The 19,704-nt window shown below is 35.4% G+C and overlaps 1 pseudogene; it reads left to right on the forward strand.

Moving 5' to 3' along the window:
- The first annotated feature begins 10,665 nt into the window (after positions 1 to 10,665).
- On the forward strand, positions 10,666 to 14,231 carry LOC123662710 (annotated as a pseudogene).
- The last annotated feature ends 5,473 nt before the right edge of the window (positions 14,232 to 19,704 follow it).

Here is a 19,704-nt window from a genome sequence, read left to right on the forward strand (position 1 = left end):
TTAACGGTGTTATCTGGGAATCACTTCTGTTCAGTTTGTGACTCGCTCTCAAAATTAGATTTCAAATACGACGTAGAAGCAGTAACAAAACAGCGATCGCGGCATATTTTCACCACAGTCGGCTATTTTTTTTTACAGGAAAGCAGGCACTTGTAATTCGAGACTATTTAAAACGAAATTGTAAATATTAATCAAAATGAAGATAAATCCTTTGAACGTTATTAGAATGCTTCTCGCAACTTTTGAAGTTATGCATTTACCGGATTCACCAGTAAATAACGATGAAATACAATTGAAAGAAAACTTTGAAAATATTTTGTTGACTGCAATGAACGAATACAGTGTTTTTTTTTACTGCAGTACTTACAACGGCTAGAATAGCCTGCGATTATATATTCGCTTCTATCTATCGCTACAGTGATTATTTTGTTAGACTGTTTACCTATCATCAATAAAAGATAAAAGCATGTTGCACGTTTTCGTTTTTTTTCGTTGACTACACAGTTTTTCTATGTGACATCCCGAAACTTTGTCTATCTACCGAAACAAATATGTGTAAGCGCTTATCGTACGCCTATATAATCTCATTGCCAAATATAAATCAATCGGAATTATCGATAAGCCATATATGTATACTTTTTCATCGAAAAATCGATCTATAAATAAGTTGGCTTCTAGATAAAACCGTTCATTTCATGATATATATGTGGCACGGTTGTTGTAAATTTGAAGAAAACACGTATCACGAGGAGAAGAAATAAGAAAATAAAGAAATACTGCCGTTTTATTGAGATTTACTGTAGACATATACAGGGGTAGTTCACCCCCTTAACTTCATTTGCGGTAAAAACGCAAAAACCCGTATCTACTACTTTTTTGCCCTCTTCAAAATGCAATTGAAACCATCGAGATAGGTGCTATAGTTTTTTTGTTATAACGATTTTGTGAATTTCAACCCCTATAACTTTTTTCCTGTGCAACCCCCCGATATGAAACCAGTTGCATTTTCCATCGTTTATCATTAAGTTGATTATCCATTTGGGTGCATTCGCTTATCTCGAGTGAAAATAGGCGAAACCTGAAAACTACCCTCGGAGGTCTCAACTTTAGGGGATATTTTCACCCCTTAGAAACGTTTTTCCGCCGATAAAAAAAAATACGTGTCTCTTAGATTTTGATGTAGAATAACATATTTCAATTTAATTGAAATCGAAGGAGGTCAGCGGAAAGACTTTCCTTGTTAGATAATTCGACGGTTCTTAATCTAACCTTTTACACCCGAAGGTATACGATAGTGCGTAGTGCGGGTACTTTAAAAAAAATCTCAAGACCGCGCGGATTTATTTTTGTGAACACAATCGACAACAATCTATCGTGAGAGATGTGTATTCACTCGTAGTGTAGCCTGATTCGTGAAATAGTAATCGAAGGAACAATATAGCCGAGTTTTTTTGATCCAACCGGCGGCACGCGTAAGTATCGTGTTTATTGTGTTTATTGTTATATTTTGCGAATCCTTTTTGTTTTATTTTACTATTGAAACATTAATCAAATGAAATACAAACTATTATTATTATTTCGTTTTATAAGCTAGAAATAAATTGCAGCTAAACTTCAAGTAGCACGATCGTGACTCTTCGATTATGACTCATAAAATGCATTTCAACGTAGTTTTTTGTTTATTGATTAAAAACTGGTATTGTGGGTAAGCAGTTGTCTTGTCTTTTTTATTTTAGTGCTTCCTATATGTGATGAATGTATTTTGGAACTCTTTGGCGATGGAAACGAGTCAGAAGTTGAAGAGTTTCACGAAGAAGAAGATCTTGAAGAAGAGCCGCGTGTTCTCACTGATCTTGTTGGCAAGGACGACAATTCTGAAGGTTCATGCGCTAAAATGGAACCCGAACCTCCAAGTAAGGTAATGAGATCAAATAGAACACCCTCTCCTAGTACTACTTCGCTGCATATTGGAAGCAGAGGGCATTCTAGTGGCAATGTCTCGCAAATAATGCAATCACGCAGAGAACGTTCTCGTACTACGGTGACTCGACAAAATCTGCAGCCACATGGTCGTGGGGGACACCTGGAAGAATATTCCTTTTACTGATAAGCCACAGAAATATACTGCAAATTTACCAAAAAAAAAAAACATTTATTTATTAAACACCATCCGAATATCTTGATGATTATTTTGATGAACGTTTTTAGGAGGAGGTTGCTCGTTGTACTCATTTATATTGCAAGCGTAAGACTGGCCAAGAAATGAAAACTACAAAAGCAGAAATAGCCAACATGTTTGGTGTACATATTCTCATGGGATGCCTATCATACCCATGAATGCCGATGTACTTTACGCGATGCTCTCTATGTAGTTGATCACAATCAGCCAACTGAAACTGAGATGAACAATCAACTTTGGAAGGTGCAACCGATAATCGAACGGGTTCAGGATACCTGCAACAAATTGGAAAAAGCTCCATCTTGTTATTGCATAGATGAACAGATGATACATTTCAGTGGCCAATGTTCCTTGCGTCAGGTCGTCAAAAATAAACCACTAATAGAATGTTTAAAATATTTTATTCTTGCTGACTCTCTACCTAATTTTCCGGTATAAGACCGCCGCGAAGACGAAAACAAACTACCTCCTATCAATAGACAATACAAACCGATACGCCCATCACACGGCAAAAGATATGATGGGTATGATCACATCGCTGTGTTTGATGACATGAAAACACTAAGGTCTTGTAAGATGGAGGGATGCCATAGCCGATCAAAGATTAAATATTCCAAATATTTACCTGTGTCTTTCTCGAAACTAAAACTGTTTTCAATTTTATCACCTCAAACCATAATATCCAGTTACGTCTTTTCAAAATATGTTACATTTTACTATTCCTACCATATTAAATAATTTGTGATCTCGTTTTTGTTCCTAATAGTTAATATAATTGTAATTTTGTAATGTTAAAATTTTTAGAGGCTGATTTTGTTTATTTTACAAACTTGATATTTGTTATATAATTATTTTTAAGAACGCATTTTTTTTTTGTTTAAATATAAAGATAGATTAATGAAGAGGTCATTGAAACAAATAAATAATGATAATTAACTAATTCGTTGTTTATTTTTATGAAAATCAAATAAAAAAGATAATACTCACGATCGTGAGACTTGTAGGTTGCATCTAAGTGTCTTGGGGGTGCCTTTTCAGGAAAACTGAAAATTCAGGGATTTTTTATGCATTTTTCCTATCAAAGATTCAAAAGGAATGCTTGAATCAGTCTGCTTTATCTGTCATGCAAGACTGCCCTACACGGTATAATCAGTTTATCTGTTAACTAATATTATACATATTTCCATTTGGTTTGTAGAGAATAAATATTCACCTTATGGAAAGCTACATTATTTTAGCAGTAATTAATTATTTAATTCGTTTTATTTTCAGATGGAATAGCACATTCTATATGATGTAAAGGTTTTCGAAGCTCAAGGATTCGATTGTCTTGTACCTGAATGCAAATGCAATTGTTATAATCTCCCCTGAAGACTGGGTGAATGTTTTAAAATTTGTACAGTTAATGAGACCTTTTGAAAAAATTACTAGAAACTTAAGTAGTTCTCAAGTGAATATTTCATCAGTCATTCCCTTGATTGATGTTCTTATCACCACCTTACAACAAGAAGAGATGAAACCTGATACTTCAGAACAATTCCGAAATTTGACGAGAAAATTTTCCTAAAGACGATAAATACACAATTGCGACGTATTTAGGTCCGCAGTATAAGTCTTATTTTTTTCCAGCATCACTACGGGGCAGGTTGAAGCTAAAATATTAAAAATGACGATCAGCAGAGTCAACTAACTCCACTAATGATGATAGTGTATCTTGTGTAGTGTACCCCAAAAGGTGCCGAACTCAAATTGAGAATGAAGTCCAGCCGACGTCATCATCAATGATGAATTCATCATTTCAAATGTTAGAATCCATATTAAGTACGAATGAAGACCAAGAAATCTCGACTACAACTAACGAAAGCGACAATCTCATTTCGGAGATACAGTCAAATCTTCAGGAGTACAAAAAAGAAAAGCGATTACCTTTAAGTGAAGATCCTCTTGTGAGGTGGAAATTAAATTCACACAAATACCGTAATCTTTTGCCATTAGTGCGCCAATATTTGTCGGTACCCCTCAGCAGTGTCGCCAGTGAGCAATTATTTAATGGAGCTGGTCTTATATTCGAAGAACATCGAAACAGATTGTTAGGTGCAAAAGCGGCCAAATTACTTTTCATAAAATATAACTTACCACTACCAAAGGGGACTGTCCATTTTCGGCCCAGCGTGAACAGAATTTATACAAAAAAACAAATATACCAAAAATTTTCATATATTATATCATGATTATTCGTGATTTTCAGTTGTATCAATAAAAACTGATAAAAAGTTTATATAATAAGTATTTTAATTCATTAATTATATACGTCTAGTTTATTTCCGGTTGGTGATTTGATTATACCACGTTGCCAGTCTTAAACAAACAATTATTATTAACGAACAATCGATTTTGAAATATTTTTAAATCAATTATTTGTTAAAATCGATTAAAAGTATTGTTAAATCGAATTATGTAATTAGAAAAAAAGTCTATAAAAGTGTATTTAGTAAAAAAAAATTAACTTTGATGAAAAATAAACTATTTTAGAAACATTGTTATTGACTACATAAAAAGCAAGAAATTAATTATATTAAATTCGATTATCGATTTAATCGATTTATTTTGTTTATTGAAAATATTATTTGTTATGGCAACCCTAAACTACAGACTTTTGCGTCATACATTCATTTGACTTCCATATTCTTTCATAGTGATATAGCAACCTACTGAAAGGTTTTCCGTCAACCGAGAATTCATCACTACTGCGACGTAAAATACACAGTAGGCATATTTATAAGTAGGAAAATATATTTTGTATTTATTTTATATGTAAACAATAAAGGTCAGGCAGAGAAGCCATAAAAAAACATTATTGCAACTGCATGGTAGGTCGACGTACAGTAGGTTGTTGTGCCCATGTCATGACAATTATTTGGTTTTTGGGCTGGAAATGGTTTCAAGATTTTATAAATCTACCTGCCTAGTTTTTAGATAACATTCTGTTAACGTACGAATCCAATAAGTAGAACAAAAATAACAAAAACAATGATTTTTTATTTCAGAAACCTTCTTGTAATTATCCACAAAAAAAACAAAAAAGAAACACCTGGACACAAAACTATATCATTTTTCTAATTCCTACTTGTTAGTACTACTAACATAATATATAATTATTATTCTCAGTGACTGTCCACTCGGGGCCGAAACCCCCATACAAAGTGGACAGTCCCCTTTGAATATTAAAATAATTTTAAGTTGCAATATTGTTTTCTATTGTAGATTTCTAATATATCTATATCTTATCTAGGCTTGGTGTGTATTTAATACTTAATATGGAAATATATTTGTAAATTTATTGATTTTTTTATTTACATTTTCGTTTCTGCATCCGTTTCCGTTTCCGTTTCTGCTAAAATTTACTTTTGACATCTGTTTCCGTTTTTGGTTCCGTTAGTTCTTACCTGCCAAAAGGTTGCCAACCACTGATTTAAATAGTGATATATATTTTTCTTCCAATCTTCAACTTTCATACCGTAGTAAATTCTTTGTTTTGTAATTAGAAACGTTAGTTATTAGATTTAATAAAAGGTGTTTGTTGTAATTGTTTTATTTTTATTTTTTTAATTGTAATTTAAATTCTGTCGCGACAATTCACAACCACGGTAGGTGGCGGGCGCTCCTCTTGGGGCGTAGTGGAAGGGCCTCCAGACGGGCATATGGATAGCGGAGGTTCTAAATTCTAGGCACCTGCTCTGCATTGACAATACGAGCCTGGAGTGTCCACGTCACGCAGAATACTCTTCCGTTTTCTCCGAGGACTACACGGCTGCTACCTTTACCCATTCGGACACGGAGTCCCACGCCCTTGTTCCACGGCTGTTTCAGGGGAGTAGTCCTACAATTTCTAAGTGGCAGAATCATAATTAGGCTCTATTATTCGCCATGGGAACCTATCATTAAAAAAACTTATCGTCCATCATTGTAAACTATTATTGTACCAAATTGTAATAAAATTAATAAATTTAACACCGGTTTATTATTTACCCAATAACGGCAGGTCTTACAACCTCTGAATATAACTTAAGGGCAACTACAGACACCACTTTAATAAGAAGCGAAATAAAATCGTGACTCATTTCCAGGAAACAAAATTATGTTTATATTCTAATTGAAAATAACGGTTATATGGTTAATGGAGTATAGTCGAAAACTGTTGTGATTGTTTAGTTGCTCGGCGTACTATAAGGTTGTTGTGCACACGTCATGACAGTCGTATGGTACCTAGGATGGGCCAGGCATGGGACAAATACAATATTTGCACCAACAGACTTTCTCGATGACATAGTCGTATGAGACCTAGATGATGGAGAATAAAAAAAATATCTAAATTTGTCAGTGTGCCATGGGCTGAAAAAGATTGAGAATCACTGCTCTAGATCATTGACGACCTTTTTTTTCTTGCTGTTAGCTTCAATGCTAAAAACGCCTTATTATATTATTATTACTCATTGTTGTATAACGACAGAAGATGATAATACACACGAACTCTTCGCGGCAAGAAGAAAACCGAAACTTTTGAACAACGGTTTGATCGTATGTGCTTTTATTTGATGAAAACATGAAGTTTGACAAACAAACTTGACTGTGTACAGGGCCCTATAAACTTTCAGTCAGACCAATCCAACGTTAAGAGTGATTGGGCATGGTGGGAGAGTACAGACGGTCACATGCTAGTTACGCAAGCGATGTAGAGACAGCAGCTGTTTGTAGTCAAGATGGCGTCAGTTTTGTGATATTGGTGTATTCGTTGCTGTTTTAATGTTTTTAACAAAATTGTGTTACAATGGCTAGAGATAAATTAAAATGTGTTTTTTGTAAAGAAAAAAATTGAAAAACAATACCTTTTGAAGAAGATAAATTAAAAAAGAGTAAAGTTTAACAAATGCGTGTAAATGGTAAACTTGAATATGGATAGTGTACAGTTACCAGAGCAAGTTAATGGCACTGATGGATATCAGAGACATTGTTACAGCACTTTTACAGCTTTAATGGCAAAATACCATAATTAAATTGAAATTTATTTCTCAGCAGCACGTAACAGATAGTGCCTATTTATTAGTGGCACTAAACGCCAGGTCACAAGGACAACATTTTATAAGCCATTTTTCCAAAGGAATAACTACTGCATCCTAGTTCCTTGTCGCTAAATGTCAGGGATTGCAATGCAGCTAACGAGGATATCACCTCCAAGCTGTTCTACGATCCGCTACCTATGGACCCCGGTAGTAGCTAACAGCTTCGCCCCACCAATCAATCAATATTTTAGTTATTTAATTAGGTAGGTATAGAGAGTGTCGGTGAACTAATATCTAGAGTCTGCATTTCAAGTGGGAGTATCGCATTCAGTACCACGTCCCGCCATGTATGTATTATGGCTGATGTACAATAATTCACAAACGGATAATTTAAATGTCAAAAAGTCGTAAATTCGTAATACATTTAATCAGAATTATAATTTGGAATTTAGGTCACCTAGGCCGATGTATGCTCGATTTTCATGCAGTTTAGTGAAAAAAAAAGGATAATTGTGTTCGCAATAAATTATTAATAAATCAGAGCATACACAATTTCATGTCAAAGAAGAGCAATCTGATTTACATACGTTATCATTTGACTGCCAAAAAAATTTGGGTTTACCGAAGACTCCCGATCAGTCAGATTATTATTTCTCTCGCCAAGCCAATTTATTCATCTTCATTATATATGGGATCATCGAAAAGAAAATTAGAATTTGGAACCAGCAAATGTTTTTTGCTAATTGCTGGATAGAGAATTCATTCCCTAAAGCTTCAAACCAAATCGCAACAGCTCTTTACCAGCTAGCTGAGGCTCCTCGCCATGTAAGGTCTTTAAAAGTTATTCGTTGCGTGTTAGTTGTGCGTTATGGATAAAGAACAGTGTCTTACATTAATACAACTATATGGTGAATATAGACGACTTTGGGATGCGCAATGTCCTGATTACACAAATAGAGGACTAAGGGAAGATGCATGGAGAAAAATAAGCCAGGAAATGAACCTTCCAATAGCTGACTTAAAGAAAAAAATGGACTCTTTACTAGGGTCTTACAGGAGGGAAAAGTCGAGAGAGAGAAAAAGCCGAATCACAGGATCAGGTATTTATTATTTAATGTTTATGATTAGGGTTAACAACATTCATTTTATTATATCCAAAGTTACACCGGTTTTTATATATTTATACTGCAGGTCTTCTAATATTATTATTTTTATTTTATACTGCAGGTCGTGGTGAAATATATGATTCGAATTGGTATGCCTATGAAGCCTTCAGTTTTCTGGGACATATAAATCACCCAGGAAATACACAAGATACCTTAGGTGAAGAAGTGAGTACCTATTATTTACTGATAATTATTCTGCCAAGAAATTGCTCCGTTTGTTATGAAATGTCTCCCTAAATGTAAACGTATTTCTTTTATATTTGTTGAACCTCGCCGTGGTATGGCTTGAATAGATAGCATTGATGACATTTCTGTATCCTGTCGCCATCGGCCGGGTATTACTGTCCCTTCAACTTCGGCATCGAATGATCCTGTGGGAGTGAACCTTTGTGAGGAAGCTTGATCTCTACGCAAGTAGTTATATAAGCATATGGTAGTCAATACGACTTTCGTAGCTTTTTCTGGTTCTAATAGTAGCGGCTTCCTCAGTACTCTAAAAACGGAGCTTAAAATGCCAAAGGCATTCTCCACAACTCTTCTTGCTTTGGACAGCCTGTAATTGAAAATCCTTTCCATTGAACCTCTTTCTGGGGTACCTTCATAAGGTTTCAATGTGTAATCATTGAGAGCAAAAGCTTTATCGCCTAGAATAAAATAGGGCACTGCAATTTTATACGGTATTTGTAATATTTCTGGCGGAGGAATGTTCAATTCCTTCTTTTCGACCTTTTCATATAAATTGGTGTTTTTAAACACACCGCCATCTGATATACGTCCCTTGCTGCCAACGTCTACGTACAGAAATTTATAGTTAGCGTCAACTAAAGCAAACAGCACTATACTTGGAAACATTTTGTAACAGTCATAATCATTGCCACTATTTATCGACGACTGTAATATAACATGCTTCCCATCCATTGCTCCTATGACATGTGGGAAATTCCATTTGCTCTCAAACTCTTTCGCTATGGTAAGCCATTCTTCTTCGGATGATGGTATCTGTGAATAAAATTAAGTAATAATTTCTATCTTTACAGAATGCAAGTCTGGATAATACTCGAAATGATTACAGTCATAACGAAGAAAGAAATGAAACTTCAAACTCGACGATAACGGAAGGACCTAAACAAAAGTCAACTAGACCTATAAAGAGATCCAAAATGAATGAAAGTGATGATCTAACTGATAACGCCATATCTGAAGCAATAACACTTTTACAACAGTGTGCAAGCGATAATATATCGGAAAAAATGATCCCTATAATGTGTATGGCCAATATATAGGAAATGAGTTGAGAAAGTATGATAAAATTACATTAGCATACGTAAAAAATGCAATAAATAAAATTATCTTTGATGCAGAGACATGGGAGCATACAGTGGTTATGGTTATTATACTCAATCATATGGTGAACACGACAATTTAAGATATATGTCTCATCCCTCTTCCTCATCGACGCCATCTACATATTCGATGCCTGCTGCCTCACCAATGCCTTCTACCTCACTGATGCCTCCTACCTCACCGATGCCTCCTGCCTCATCGATGCCTCCTACTTCACTGATGCCTCTTGCCTCGCCCATGCCTCCTACCTCACCGATGCCTGCTGCCTCACCGATGCCTCCTATCTCACTAATTTCGATGCCTCCCCTCCTCCTTCTCCAGCTCCTCATCATTAAATATTTGTTTGTTTAATTTTCTTATATTATTTGTCCAATTTTCTAATTTGATTAATAAAAAAATAATAATAATATGTAATTTTATTTTACCTTAACATAATCCTTTAACACCTCAATTATAGCATCACAGACTTCAGGAACTATAACCGATATCCTTTGTTTTGATATACGAAATAGATACTGTAGACTGGTATAAGAATCTCCTGTGGCCAAAAATCTCAACGTCACTAATAATCTTTCCCTAGCGGATATTGCTTCTCAAAAATTTGTGTCCTTCTTGCTAATTTTGGCGTTATGAGAGAATACACATTGTCAAATTCGATTTTACTCATTCGAGTGAAATTTTTTTCTTCGTCATCGAAGCACAACTCTTCAAACAATCTTCCCAGCCTGTAATCTATTTTTGTATAAGAGTTTAGTCCAAAAACGTTTAGTTTTCTGTTTTCTTTTTTTTGCAAGCCTTAGAATTATTAAAAAGGCAGTGGTAGCGACAGCTTTCCGAATGTGCGGCCTCATGGTGGTCTCGGGCAAACTATACGCACGCGCGGTCTCTATTCGACTTCAAGTTAAACTGAGCGTCAATGCTCACGGCCGAGCCACCGTGGCTCGGCCTTGCCGCGCGAGGCAGCCTCGGATTAGAAAACTTACAGACCGAGGCCGCCTCGCGCGGCATACGTACTGCGGCAAATGTCCGAGGCTGCCTCGCGAAGCCGCTCGCTTGGGGAAATTGTGTACAAACTTTATACAAAATCAACCACGTACAAAATTCTTCAAAACGCATTTTTCAGATATTTTAAAACATTTCAAGCACTCTAAACTTTTGTGCTTACTTGCAGCGCCACCGAGATTATTTTCTGCTATAAATATAATGAAAACTTAATTACGCATCAAAATATCAACCGTAAATACACATTAAATCTTCAAATTAATAGCAAACGGTTTAATTCGAAATATAGAAAGAAATTTAACAACAATATGTATGGTTTTAAGAAATAAAGTAAGTCTGAAAATATTAAGATGACGCAATTGAGAATGAAAGTGGAAAATAATGTTACTTTAACAATGTATGTGAGTCCTGATAACTAATGAAAGTAGGTAATTATTTTAATTACACGAGGTAAGTATGAAATCTACCTTTTTTACTTTACCAACTGTTTTCTCCTGTTTTTTATTGGTGAGCTGCTGTTTTTTAGTTTCTTGGGGTTGGCAACACAGGGTGCGACAATATCGTGATATTATCAATAGAGACTTAAATATTAGTTTTCACAAACCCTAAAGAGATAGTTGTGAAGAATGTCACATATTTAAAAACAATAAACAGCATACAGAGCAAGAAATAGCAAAACAAGTAAAATATTTCGCTATAAAGTTAAAAGCAAAAGACAGAATTAGCACAACAGAAACCCCACCGGACTTACCCTATGGAAACATTGGCACAATTTAGCATAACTCGTTTTCGAATACAGTAATACAGTAACATTATTCGACGATTGGCGCAGCGGTCATAGCACTGGCTGTTACGCTGGCGGTCGCGGGTTCGATTCCCGCTCACGACAGACATTTGTATCGGCCATATAGATGTTTGTCGTGGTCCGGGCATTGTGTTTAGGTATTGCGTGTGTCCGGACCCCCCAACACAGGAGAAAATCCTACTGGGGATTCGTTGAGTGTGAAGCGTATATTAATTAATTATAAGATGACCGAGCTTAGCTCGGTAGTTTTAGTAAATCGTGTTTTTTAGAAATCATATTTAAATACGCATTACATATTTATAAAATATGAATAATATTTTTTTAAAAAAATATTAAAAAAAAACAAATAAATATAAAAAATAAAAAATTATAATGATAAAACATGAATAATGTTTTTCGATTTTACTGACATAATGATAAAAATTAAGAACTGGCTATTTATATAAAAAATAATGAGTGCAATTAGAAAAAAAAGAAAAAATTATAGTCGATCTGGAAAATTTGAGAATTTGAACCATGTTCTTTCCAGTCGCAGATTGCGACCGTCGATTTCCCACCTGCAGGCTTAGCCAAGTTGACAATCTACAATCGATAACGCTATTAGAAAACTAACCAAATGTATAGGAATGATATCATCTCAACGTTAAGTCACGTGATCACAACAAACGAATAGAAAATTCGTAGACAAGTTTACTCGTTCGCAATGTTACAACGAAATGTAATCGTTTCTACAACGACGATCACTACATCCCATACAAATGGTAGCCATGTTACAGTTTTGACAAGCGCTAGCGAAACGATGTCGAACTTTTTCAACAATAGCTAAAAGGTTGCCGAGACCCAGTAGTAAACGTTATAAAATGACGTCTACTATGATAATTTGAAAGATAGTTGATAGTTGTGTTTGGACCGAGAATTGTTTACTTAAGATAATTTTAAACTATATTTAGCATTAAGCATTTAAAATGCATAAATTAAATATGTTGTGATGCGCTCATAGTGAAGAAGTGTGGCTTAGGTGCCAAAAAAGAGTCTTAAATCGTCAGTGCATGGAGACAATACGCGAAATGCCGGAAACGTTATTTGTGCAGCAATTTCGGCTAGACAAGACTAGAAGAGAAAACGACTTTCCAAGCCCTTTGTCAAGAACTCCAACAAAACACTTCTTTAAAAGGAACCAAGGAGATTCCCCTAAGTTAAGGTTAGTGCTTATTATGCTAACTGTCAAAAAGTATTAACAATTTTTTTTATTACATATCCATCATTTCAAGTCCTAAATATTTGTGTTTTTGTAGGTGTTATGCGCTCTTAGTTTCCTAGCCACAGGATCCTACCAGCGAATTGTTGGCGTCACTCACCATCTTGTCCAACGCACAGCTAGTTGGTGCATCAGACAAGTTGTTGATGCTTTGAACCACCCAGCTGTCATGGCAAAATAGATTATGTTTCCGAAAACACGACAAGACAGAGCGTTAAGAAAACAAGAGTGCGTACTTAACAAACGATTTAACAAAATTTTTAGTCCATGTAATGTAATTTAAATTAACGATTAATGTTTCAGGTTCCAAAGAAGATTTGGCCTGCCTGGTGTAATTGGGTACATTGATTGTACCCACGTAGCTTTAGTAAAGCCCAATGATGATGAAGAGCATCTTTTTTATAATAGAAAAGGGTATCATTCATTAAACGTTCAAATGGTAGATATTATATTTATATATTCTGGTTGGTATGTTATAGCTAGATAAAACATTTCTTGATAAAAGTTTTATTTTTCAGATTTTTAACAGTAACCTTTTGATTTTAAATGTGAATGCAAAGTTTGGTGAAGCTACACACGATTCACATATATGGTCTTCCAGTATAGTTGAATCATATATGCGTGAACTTCATCAAAATAATGAACAAGTATGGCTATTAGGTAGGTATCTAAAATAGTAAAAACATCCAATAGTAGTTAGTTTTCCTCTGTTTTGTCTACAGAAACTAATTTTTCAGGTGACTCTGGATATCCACAACGCCCTTGGCTTATGACACCTATCCCCAATGCAGTTCAAGGTTCTTGAAGAACGATACACGCAGAAGCATGTGCAAGCCCGTAATAATAATAATAATAATAATAATAATAATAATAAATACTCTTTATTGTACACCACAAAGAAACATTACAAAAAAGTGATACATGAAAAGAAAGATGTACAAAGGCGGTCTTATCGCTAAGAGCGATTTCTTCCAGACAACCTTTGGGCATAGGACATTGCGAAGAAAAAGAGAAGCGGGAGGGAAGTGCACAAACAGTTGATAAAGAATTGGCGTATATTTAACAAGCAGTATGATATTAACAGAAGTAAATATACATATACACATATATATACATACACATACATAACTGCATTGAGCGCTGTTTTGGATTACTCAAAGCACGGTGGAGATGTTTGCTTAGAGATAGGGTTCTTCACTATCATCCTCATGTAGCTAGCAACATTACAATGGCATGTTGTGTGTTACACAACATAGCTTTAAAGGTTGGCTTACCTCCATTACAATCACTTTCTGTTGCACATGACGATGGGGATGATATAACCATGCAAGATCCCACACCCACTGCGACTTTGGGCAGCCAGAGTGAATTAATCCAAGGAAGAGCCATGCTGAGATGTTTATTAAATAGGTTATAGTAAGATTATTTTAAGTTAATAAGATTTTATTTACATTGTCTAGTTATAAGCTTTTATGTAAGTACATATTTAATTTATCTTTTACCATAGATGAAGTAAAAAAAAGTAGATAATGCGCGGCCTTTGTTGTTACTGAAGCCACAAAACTCGGCTCCTTCAAGTAAACACACGCGCTCACGCACACATATGCATCAAACTACGTTCATTTTCGTCAGTATCTCACGGGGCCTCGTACAGTAACTTTGCCTGCAAAATGCCGTTCTTTTGTAATTAAATGGTGCAAAAACAATACCAAAGTGAACAAAAAGTCTGAAGAAATATCGTTTCACACGTAAGTACATACAAAACTTTATATTTTTTGTTATTCCAAAATAATATTGAGGTTATTCGGAACTTATAATCTCCATGTCCCGAAATGACGTACCGAGGGAGTGTTACCAGTAATTCTTATTTCCATTAGCCCAAAAGGCGGGTAAGTAAATTGTAGGCAATCATAGAAAAATAATTAAGTAGAAAGTGGACATCATTATTGTGTTTTTTTTTTTTTATCGTGTGATTTTATGTTTTACCTAAATTGAAGTCAAGCTAAATATGAATTTTTAACTCGTTTGTGTCTGTTTAAATTTGTGAATTAACTACTTATATTTTACTACTAAATATCATGATTTTAGGTTTCCAACGAATATTTTAATAGATGAATAGGTTTTTTTATTTTTATATATCACTAGGTCGGCAAACAAGCGTACGGCTGACCTGATGGTAAGCGATTACCGTAGCTTATAGACGCCTGCAACACCAGAAGCATCACAAGCGCGTTGCCCATCGAATCCCCAATCCCCCAGGAGCTCACCTTACTCACCAACAGGAACACAATACTGCTTGAAAACAGTATTATTTAGCTGTGATCTTCTGTAAGGTCGAGGTACTACCCTAGTCGGGCTGCTCCATATTTTGAGCAGGAAATTCCTGCTGTGCCCTACCTCAGGTAGCTGCTGTACGACTGAGCCGAAATGAACTACAACGACATCCATCCTCATCTAGTATGGTTTGTTCAAACCATTATAAAGCTGACATGTATGGTACAAAACGTGGACTTCACAGAGTTCCATCACGTAGATACTACTACTTACTACTACGTATTTTAATGTTATACTTTTTGTTTTAGGACCTACCGGATGAGTCTAAAATCAGTCGTTAACCAAGATTCAATCTTTGATACACCTAGAAAACATTAACTAAGAGAAAAGTTTAAAAAAAACATGAACTTTATTAAAAAAAATGTAAAAAAATTAAATTATTACAGCAAATAGTTAGACGTCTTTAAAACAGGAACTTGCCCTTCAAAGGAATCATCAATTACTTAAAAACACAATTTTCATTGACACGGATTTATATAATTCATTAAATCAAAACATGGCTGCAATAGATTTATTTAACAATTTGAAGCGAAAAAAAGAGTAAATATATTTAAAACTATAAACAGATTTTTATTTTCGCATACCCATTTTACCACCTATATCAAATTAATTGTGTTTAATCCCACTTAATAAAACTTTCAGGGACTTTTTTTAAAAAGTGTCAACACTTCACTCACTCACACATATTTAAAAAAGTGGCTTCACTTTTTTGTTCTAAGTGCGTTATCTATTGTTTTACTTGATCTATGTCTTTTACCTACTATATGATTAATAAGTTATTGATAGTATTTTGTAAATTTCCAGTTAATTTTATGTTTAATGTAATGTACCTACTTAAATAGAAAATAATTAATAAAATATCATTATTATTACAAATAAGTTTATTATTATTTTTATTAAAACATATACACATTAAACGAATATCAATTCGTAGCATGCACAGTTGAAAATAATTGTGTTTGCAGGCAAACGAAGAAAAACCGACTTCAATTATATCGACAAGTAATACAACGTAGGTAGACGAAAAAATAGTCAAGTAAATACGCATTATCAAAGATTACTTCAAAAGTTGTAAATCTCGAGGAAATTTGAATGTGACCACATGATAAACATCGGCTTTCGATTAAATTAAAAATCATCAAAATAGGTATACCCAGTAAAAAGTTATGCGAATTTTTGAGTTTCCCGCGATTTCTCTGGTATCCCATCATCAGTAGGCCTAGCCAAGTTACAAACGTTTTGTATCGAACGTCTTTCTACAATCGTTCACGTCTCGGCGTAAGTGATTTTAAGATCCTGGTTTCTTTATCATGGTACCAAAGTAAGAATATCTCCTTTCCAACAAAAAAAGAATTATCAAAATCGGTTCATAAACAACGGAGTTATCTCTGAACATACATATATATATATATACAAAAAAGATCAATTATTTTACTATTAAGGTATATTAAATAAAATTTCATAGGGCCAGGTAACCCGAAAAATGTATATTTCATGAAATCTTGTAATTTAAGGATTATACTGACCCTTGGAGTTATTTTACTGCCTTTAATGATTATAATTCTGAAAATACCATACATCTTACGGCCGCCAATCATACTTTCATCATTACATCATTACAGCCTATACAGTCCACTGCTGGACATAGGCCTCCACAAGTTTACGCCAAAAATAACGTGAACTCATGTGTTTTGCCCATAGTCACCACGCTGGGCAGGCGGGTTGGTGACCGCAGTACTGGCTTTGTCGCACCGAAGACGCTGCTGCCCGTCTTCGGCCTGTGTATTTCAAAGCCAGCAGTTGGATGGTTATCCCGCCATCGGTCGGTTTCTTAAGTTCCGAGGTGGTTGTGGAACCTTGTTATCCCTTAGTCGCCTCTTACGACACCCACGGGAAGAGAGGGAGTGGCTAAATTCTTTAGTGCCGTAGCCACACAGCACTTACTTTAATCAAAATAAAACCTAATACTGACTTGCAAATTGCAAAAATTTCGCGGGCTACCGTGGAGGTTCCATCTTAACTTAGACGAAATAAAAAAATTTGGGAAAAAGTTGTAAAATTTAGAGGTGGTTGATTGGATTTAAAATTTAGAGATGGTTGATTGGAATTTAGAGGTGGATTAATTGAGGTAGGGCACAGCAGGAAATTTCCTGCTCAAAATGTGGAGCAGCCCGACTAGGGTAATACCTCGACCTTACAGACGATCACAGCTAAATAACACTATTTTCAAGCAGTGTTGTGCTCCTATTGGTGAGTATGGTGACCAGAGCTCCTGGGGGAACTGGGGATGGGGTCGGCAATGCGTTTGCGATGCTATTGGTGTTGCATATAAGCTAGGGTAATCGGTTACCATCAGGTGAGCCGTATGCTTGTTTACCAAAAAAGATGAGAAAAACAAACAATTGGAATAGCAAATATACAAACAAAAATTAATTTTTCCTCTGATATTGCAGGCAATTTAAAACTGTTCATAGCCCTCAGCTGAGTTCACTATCACTACATTAGACATTTTAAGGAATAATGTCTGTCGAAGGTAGTGATGATGGTCTCAACTGTGGTAAAATTTGTATCAAATTGTCTAGAGTATCAGTTAAACGACTTAAAATTACATTTCGGCTTTCTTCGACTGCTATCCTTCGCGATTCTAGTCCCAACCTTTCCGTTTCTCTTTCGTGGAATTTTGTTTCCCGGTCTGCCTCTAATTGTAGCTGGCGATGCTCAACTGCCACGAACTCGCTTGTAGCTCGTTCAAAAGGCGTTTGTGTTCGCCGTGTGCGCGCTCGAAACTGCCTGCGGCGCTGCGGCGTGGATGTGGTGGGCGACGGGCTTACCTAATACCGCTGCCGCTTCAGAGGCCCCCGCGATGTGAACGCGGTAGGCGACGTCGCTGACGGCATCGGCGCGGATGCAGTATCGGGCGGACTCGTAGGCACAGGTGGTGGAGGATGGCGTGGAAGTTCTCCAGAGGGTGGCAGTGAAGCACGGGTGGTAGATGCTGGTGTTGCCGAGAATAAATAATTACCATCATATATTAAAATGTGCTCAAATGAATTACTTAGCCAAAACATTGTTTCTTCAAAAAATAAAAGGTACCTTGTGGAAAATCAGAAGGAATAAAATCCAACACAATTCCATCTGTGGCAGAAATTTGGGACGGACAGACAGTAGGCGCAGAATCTCTTGAGTTTCTCTCTGATGGTGGGGCCTTAAAAATATGAAGAACTTAAATTAAAATAAATGATAGTTTAATAAAACTAAAAAAAAACACGCTTTTCTAGCTAATCGAACTAACTAAACAGTAGAAAATACGCTTTTTACTCTGAATTGAATTATTCTCTTAACAACTTAAATTTTATTATAATTGTATTTCGAAGTAATTAATTATGATTGATTGTTCGATTTTCCACTACTGTAATATAAACTCTTTGTAATTAAAAATTATTTTATACTTTTTGTTGGATAAGCTATAAAAGCGTGGTTTCTTAGTTTTTTTTAAACTATAATTTATTCTTTATTTTTAGTTCGATTTTTCAATTAATTATTTGCGGGCATGTGATAGTATTGAAATGCCTTACGAACTATTTCGTAATCTAGTCATTTCGTCAAAAGCTCCACTGTTGTATGGGGTTTTTCCTGTTAACTAAGAGCAATCAAGTTCTTCAAACTGAATACCGTCTAAATTTGTAAGGATATTGGGAAACTGTTATTGAATTATTGCATTGTCATCGGTCCTCGATACGTGTGCAAAGTTTGAAATTAATCAAACTTCTGGAAATTGGTGAAAATTATGCTCAAAGATTCCATTATATACATACATACAACCCAAGTTAGTAAAAGCGTGGTAAAAATGACACTTTTTTATAAAAGAAAAAAATATAGTAATGAGCAAAGACCACAAGCAAAGGAAAAAACTAACATCAAAGCCTCTCTCCTCAATTTCAGCTTGACCAACAACAGCAGTCAAACCCATTATGCCTAACACTCACTCTTCTGCAGCAGTGAGGGTTTGTTTGCTACTTGGACCAACACCAGTACCAGAAGCTGCACAATGTAATCCCAAGGCCTTTTTTTTGTTTTCGTTTTCCAATCTGCCCACACCTGAACATATTTAATCTGTTAATTTTTGTCATGGATGTTTTCATCTATAATTTTCTAGTTTATGAAGTAAGATGATTGTTGTATGTACTCCATCTTGTAGAATACTAAATGTTAATAATAGGAAACCAAATAATATTTTACAGAAGTTTGTGTCACAATCTAACTTTTTTCCATTTGTCCACTGGCTTTGCTACTCCTCCACCAAGCGAGTTAAGCAGCTCTCCTAGTTCCTGCCACAGTCGAGGATATAAGACGTCGTCACTCATCGCTGGCGCGTCGTACGTTACTGCGCAATGATGTCGTCTCGCAAACGAAATGCAATTTTAGAAGAATTTATAGGAATATATAAATCGGAGCTCTGTATATGGCGATTGAAGGATAAAGAGTATCATGACCAAAATAAAAGAGCGGCAGCATACGAAAAACTTATAATTAAATTAAGAGAACTAGAGCCAAAT

Source organism: Melitaea cinxia, chromosome 19 (genome assembly GCF_905220565.1).
Source record: "Melitaea cinxia chromosome 19, ilMelCinx1.1, whole genome shotgun sequence".
In the NCBI taxonomy this organism is placed as follows: Eukaryota; Metazoa; Arthropoda; class Insecta; order Lepidoptera; family Nymphalidae; genus Melitaea; species Melitaea cinxia.